At 38.9% G+C, this 7,417-nt stretch overlaps 1 non-coding gene across 1 annotated transcript; it reads right to left on the reverse strand.

Annotated features, from left to right (window-relative positions):
• Window positions 1-3,735: 3,735 nt before the first annotated feature.
• Trnak-cuu lies at window positions 3,736-3,808 on the reverse strand. The gene has a single exon. It is a non-coding gene; the product is annotated as a tRNA-Lys (tRNA).
• Between the last annotated feature and the right edge of the window lie 3,609 nt (window positions 3,809-7,417).

Here is a 7,417-nt window from a genome sequence, read left to right on the forward strand (position 1 = left end):
TCGCCTCCAAAAAATGCTAGATTACAGAAAAGGATGTACAGTATTGTTTTAAAATATTTGTTCAGCCATACAGATATATTGAAATTATAAGTATTTAAAATGATCATACAATTACTATACATATTTATGTTAGTACATAGTATATAATCCAATATACATGTAAAATGTATCAAACCAGAGGAATTAGCATTTGTTTCTATGAAAAAAACCATCAAACACTTCCATATATTTTGCAATATGTGGCGAATTGTGGAACCTTCAAAATTATTTTCTTCCTGATTGCGCCTTTGTACATCCCCTTACTATCTTCCTCTACCTCCTCTGTCCCCACCCTTCCAAACTCACAGTAACATAATTACTTTCTCCACTTCTGTGGGAGCAAACTGAAATTTCCACAGATGAGTAAGATCATGCAGAATTTATCTTTCTGTTCCTTCTTCATTTCGCTTAACATAATGGTCAGTTGTTCTGTCCAGCACAATCAGCAATAACATCTTACTGGTGCACAGAATTACTGTGTGTCTGTCTCATGATTTCTTATCAATTTCCAGTTTCCATGACTCTGCTAGTGGGACCAGCAGTGAGATCAAAGAGAGATGTCTCTCTAACATACTTATTTTGTTACCCCTGGATACATACCAAGGATGCAATTACAAAATTATATTGTGGTTCAAGTTTCAACTTTTTGAAGAGTTTTCAAAACTGCTATACTGAGTCATAATCCCACAAGTAGTTTATAAGGATTCTTACTTCATATCTTCACTAGAATATTTTTGGGGGGAATTATTTTTTGATAAGAGTCATTGCACCTGGAGTGAGATGACATCTTATCACAGCTTTGAAATGAAATTTCCTGATGATTACTAAGGTTAAATATTTTTGTGCATTAATTGGCAATATGTGTCTGATTGGATCATTTGCCATTTTAATCAGATTATTGTAATAGAGATGGAAAAGGTCACGCTACAGCTGAAGACAGAATTTTAAAAGATTATTAAAGGGGTTGGAGAGATGGCTCAGCAGTTTCAGAGCACTGGCTGCTCTTCCAGAGGACCAGAGTTCAACTTCAACACCCACATGGCAGCTCCCCACCATCTGTAACTCTGGTTCCTGGGGATTTGATGCCCTTTTGTGACTTCCATGAGCAACAAAGAAATGCATCCCAGACACACACACACACAGCAAAAAATACACATAAATACAATTTGTATTTTAAAATTAAAACCACCAAAAAGATCATTTGAGATGATTAGGAACAATTTACATGTTGCAAATTGTAAAATTTAGATAAAATGAACACTGTTCTAGATGTGAGTACCTGACTATATGAGCCCTGAAGAAATGGAAAACCAATCTTAAGTAATAATGAATACTAGGGATGACTCAGTACTAAGTATCTCGCAGTTGGCAAACCTGGAGTCTTAGTTAAGGTTACTATTTCTGTGATAAAATTACCCAAAGGAGCTTGTAAAGGCAAAGGGTTTATTTTACTCATAGTTCAGTATAACAGTTCATTATTAGCAGAGCAGGGACCTGGAGGCAGGAGATGATGCAGAGGCCATGGGAGGAGCGCTGCTGGCTTGCTTTTCATAGATTTCACAACCTGTTTTCTTATAGCACCCAGGGACTACCTGCTCAGGGATGGCCCCACCCACAATGGGCTGGGCCCTCCCACATTACAAATTAAGAAAATGCCCTGTAGGCTTAACTACAGTCTGATTTTATGGAGGCATTTTCTCAATTGAGGTTCCTTCCTCTCTGATGACTCTACCTTGTGTTAAATTAATATAGAACTAGCAAGCATACCTGGGAAGTGAGGTTCTGGACAGAGATTTTCCTTTCTGTAAGACCTGAATGATCTCTGAAAGATCTGAATGAATATAGAAATATTGCCATAGTTCGTCTGTAAAAAGATTATATCCCAGGATTTGAAATGTTTTTATTTAGGAGAGTAGCAGAAATGGAAAAAGAGAATATAAGTTGATGATGGGAAAATCAGACCCAGAGATTTCTTTGTACTTTTTTGAATGCATTAACCAATTTGAATTATTGAGAACACATAGATACCTTATTCCTATTGATATTCAAAATCTCTGAGTAAGCAATTCCAATGAAGATGAAAAAGAAGATGAAAATAAAATGATGACTAGTAGCAATCTTATGGAAAAGGTGGGACAAGTGCAAGTAAATTGCTCAATTAAGCTCCTGAAAGAAGTATCAGCTGACTACAGCAGAGAAGTTCCTCTCTGAGGAGGCCGCTCCCGTGAACACCAGTGATAGAGATGAGTTTCAGTCAATAATAGATGTTCAGATATTGTCCATGAGCTGGTTGAGCAAGGAGCCTGTGTGCATGCCATGATTGTGGGTATCTGAACAGCCTGTAGAGTGCTCATTAAGTGGAATTACCCAAGTGCTCTCTTTTCTTACCTCAGCTCGAGACAGAATATCTTAGCTACTCTTCTACTGTTGTGATGAGACATCATGGCCAAGGCAACTTATAGAAGAAAGCATTTAATTTGGGTCTCATAGTAACAGAGGATTAGAGTCTACAACCATCACACTGGGGAGCATGGTAACAAACAGGTAGGCACAGTGCTGGAGCAGTACCTGAGAGCTTACATCATGAGACACAGACACAAGACACAGAGCTAATCAGGAATGGCAAAAGCCCATTCCCAGTGACATGCCACATATCCTAATCCTTACCAAACATTTCCACTAACTGGTAACTGAGTATTTAAATATACGCGCATTTGGAGGTTATTCTCGTTCAAGCCGTCCTCCAGACCTTAATAGTCAAACACTTGTATCTTGTTGCTGGGAACAGGAATAGCATAAATACTCTGGAACTCCTAATGATCCCTTCATCAAATATGAGCTGAAGAAGTCAGAAGAGACTGCATTTGCTATTACCAAGAGTACAATATCTAACTATCATTACCTCTTAGAAATTGTAGAAAGCTGAACAAATTCTTTACCTTTCTCTTAATGGTTCTAGTAATTTCCTAAAATTGTTAAGTCCCAGTGTCTTCTTTGTATGAAATGAAAAACATTCCCACAATACAAAGTCAACATCAGATTCTTGCTGCAGAAATTTCATTGGTACACATCATAATGTTCTTCCAAGTGACTTGCCATCTCTTTATGTCAAAATGTCTGAAAGGTATTTGGATGCATGGCTAATGAATTCTGTGGAATTCATATTTTGTTTTTCAATCAGAAATAATTTTAACTTACTTACACCCTAAAACTTGGCACATGTAATACATAAACTAACGATTTTTTTGGTGTTTATCAGAGAGAAATTTATGGTTTTTATCTAATTTTTTTATTGGTTAGTTTTTGTTTTGCTTTTACATCCCGACCAAAGTTTCCCTTCCCTCCTCTTACCCCAGTTCCTCCTCCTCCCTCTACCACCGACTCCTCTTCTGTTTCTTTTCAGATATGGGAGGGCCTCCCATGGATATCAGCCACCAATGGTATATTAAGTTGCAGTGAGACTTGGCAACTCCTATTCTATCAAGATTGAATGATGTAGGGATAAGTCCCGCCCCTTAGGGGGCGTGTTCGCCTCGGGCTAATGTCTGCCTATAAATTTGGCGAGCAAGCTCCGAGCGCTTGCTTCTGCTTTCCTGGTCTCCGCGGGAACGGTGGTTCTGTAAGTCTATTTCTACATTAAAGCTATATATATATTTTTACACTCTGTCTGCATTCATTTACGCCGTTACATTTTGGCGCCCAACGTGGGGCTCGAACCCACGACCCTGGGATTAAGAGTCCCATGCTCTACCGACTGAGCTAGCCGGGCCTTTCTGTTGGAAATGAAACATTAACTGAGAGAATCAAAACTGCTGAATGTGACAATCGGATTTTGTCTAAAGCTTATGACAGATTGACGGAAAGATTGTCAATACAAGAAGGCACGGTTTATGCCATAAAAATTATGTCCAAAGATGAGATGTTATCTCTAACGGACAAACTTCATATTTTAGAATCCTCAATGAAGGCTTTGGAACATAATTCTGGACAGGAGATTCAGACATTGCAGAAAGCAATGGTGAATAGAATTGAAAAGATTGAGGAATTTCTAAATTCTGATGAGGAAGAGCAAAGGGTAGAAAGGAAAATTTTAACTACATCTGTGGGTAAGTCTCTCCGGGACAATTTCCACAAAGCTCTACCTACAGCTCTACCTGCCTTTCCAGTAATAACAACAGAGAAGGTGATTGGTTCCAAAAACCCTAGGGTCATCAAGGAGGATACATGGGAACCTGTGCGTATGAATGATCTCAAGGAAATAAAACAGGCTGTCATGACTTTTGGGATGCAAGCCTCTTTTGTTAAGGAGATGCTAAGATCTTGGGCCATGACAAGCAGAGCAACCCCCTCAGACTGGCTCCAGCTGAGCTCTGCGGTACTGGAGAGTGGACCGCAATTGAAATGGAAATGCTTATTCAGGCAAGAGGCTAGACTCTTAGAACAGCAGGAAAAAGCGAAGGGAATTGACATTTCCCTAGATCAAATTCTAGGTGAAGGGCCCTTTTCCGATCCTCAGGAACAAGCTAATTTGGATGAAAACACACTCTCCATGTGTACTACAGCAGCCTTAAGGGCTTGGGACAGGGTACAAGACCCAGGACAGAGAATGGAATCATTTGTCAGAGTTAAACAGGGTCAGAGAGAACCCTTTAGTGACTTTTTACAAAGATTAACTAAGGCTGTACAAATAGGAATATCTGACCCAGAAGCAAGACGTATAATGATTGAGTCTTTGGCTTATGAAAATGCAAATGTGGAATGCAAAAGGATTTTGGGTCCTTTAAAGCTCAGATCAGCACCGTTGGAAGAATGGGTCTTGCATACACTCAATGTTGATACATTTGATTATGGCACTGAAGCATGGGTAGAAGAAGCAATTTCCAATGGTAAAAGGAGACACCAGAATACCAAATGTTTTAATTGTGGAAAAATGGGTCATATTAAAAGGAATTGTAAACAACGGATTTTCAGAAATAATAATAATAATAATAATGCATCTTTCAGAAATAATAATAATAATGCATCTTCTAGAAATAACAGAAATAGGAGGACTCAGCCTTCAGGTTTATGTAGAAGATGTGGAAAGGGCAGACATTGGACGAATGAATGCAGGTCTACAAGAGATAGACAAGGCAACCTGATACAGCCGGGAAACGTGAGAGGGGGGGCCTCACAGGCCCCCATGGCAAACATGGTTCAGTCATATCCAGTTTCTGCAGAGAACGTGCCTCATCAGGACAATTAGGAAGCCCCATGCCTACTGTTACAAGCAATAATGATCAGAAAGATAAGTTACGTGTGTTTTGGCAAACTTCTATAAATGATCAAAGACCTAAACTGAGAGTGTGTGTAAATGGCATTTTTATTACTGGCCTGCTGGACACAGGTGCTGATGTAAGTATCATTACCCCAGAATCTTGGCATCCGTATTGGCCTCTTCAGAATGTAAATGTTCAGCTCCTGGGAATTGGAACCCTATCTCGAGTAAGGCAGAGCACGAGATGGGTTGAATGTATAGGGCCAGAGGGACAAATAGGAAAATTAAAGCCATATGTAGCCAATATTGCAATGAATTTATGGGGTCGTGACCTATTACAACAATGGAATACTGAAATTAACATTCCTGCTAAATCTAGAGCCTATATTTCTGAGAATAATATTAAAAGATATTACAAACTGAGAAAACCGGCCATTCGGGCTGTAAAAGAACAAGCAATTGATGTCCCGTCAGAGATACCAACAGCCTTGCCTCTAAAATGGTTGACTGAGAAACCAATATGGACAAAGCAATGGCCTTTAGCTGAGGAAAAGTTACAGGCTTTAGAACAGCTGGTACAAGAACAATTAGATGCTGGACATATAGAAGAATCTACCAGCCCTTGGAATTCTCCTGTATTTGTGGTTAAGAAAAAATCAGGTAAATGGAGAATGGTGACAGATCTCAGGGCCATCAACAAGGTTATTCAACCTATGGGCCCTCTGCAATCTGGAATTCCTTTGCCCTCTTTATTACCAAAAGGATGGCCTCTCATAGTTATTGATTTAAAGGATTGTTTTTTCACTATACCTTTGCAAAAAGAAGATAGAGAAAAATTTGCCTTCACAGTGCCTACTTATAACAATTCTCAACCTTCGAGGAGGTACCACTGGACCGTTCTCCCCCAGGGTATGTTAAATAGCCCCTCCCTGTGCCAATATTTTGTGAACCAACCATTACAAATAATACGCAAGAAATTTCCCAAATCTATAGTATACCATTACATGGACGACATCTTGTTATCCGATTCAAACATGGATACCTTGAACAGACTGTTTGAAGAAATAAAGATACTTTTACCTAAATGGGGATTGCAATTAGCTCCTGAAAAGATTCAGAAGGGAGATTCTGTTAATTATTTAGGTTATAAAATAGGTTTGCAAAAAATTAAGACACAAAAAGCACAAATTAGGAGAGATCGCCTACGGACTCTTAATGACTTTCAAAGACTGTTAGGAGACATTTCCAGTCTACGACCAGCTATTGGAATAACACCTGATTTAATAATTCATTTGAACAAAACCTTGGATGGTGATAAAGATTTAAACAGTCCCAGAGAATTAACAGCTGAAGCAGAAAAGGAACTGACAATGATTGAGGAAAAATTACAACAGGCACATGTGGACAGGGTGAATCCAGAGCTCGATTGTATTCTCGTCATACTACCATCAAAAATTTCTCCTACAGGAATTTTAATGCAGAGAGATGATATTATTTTGGAATGGATCTTTTTACCACATAAACCAAGTAAGAAACTGAAAACTTATGTGGAAAAAGTCTCTGAGTTAATTATAAAAGGCAAGCTGAGACTTCGTCAACTAGCAGGCATAGACCCAGCAGAAATTATAGTGCCTTTCACTGCTGATGAACTAAAGAAATTATGGGAAGATAATGAACCATGGCAAAGAGCTTGTGCTAATTTCTTGGGAGACATTAATAACAACTATCCAAAAAGCAAGCGGCTTAACTTCATAAAGAGAACTTCTTGGATTCTTCCTCGAATCGTCCGTGATGCTCCAATAACTGGAGCCCGTACATTCTATACTGATGCCAATAAATCAGGGAAGGCAGGTTACAAATCAGAAGACTTGGATAAGGTGGAACAAAGTCCGTATACTTCTGTCCAGAAGGCGGAATTATATGCCATTCTTATGGTGCTAAGGGATTTTAAAGAACCTATTAATATAGTTACAGATTCACAATACGCAGAAAGAGTTATTTTACATATTGAAACTGCTGAATTTATACCTGATGATACTGAACTAACCTCATTGTTCCTCCAGGTTCAAGATTTGATCAGGAACAGGCTTTGCCCTATGTACATAACACACATCCGATCCC

This window comes from Microtus oregoni, unplaced genomic scaffold, assembly GCF_018167655.1.
Source record: "Microtus oregoni isolate MIOR12 unplaced genomic scaffold, Mior012 000080F_ref0000499, whole genome shotgun sequence".
Taxonomy (NCBI): Eukaryota; Metazoa; Chordata; class Mammalia; order Rodentia; family Cricetidae; genus Microtus; species Microtus oregoni.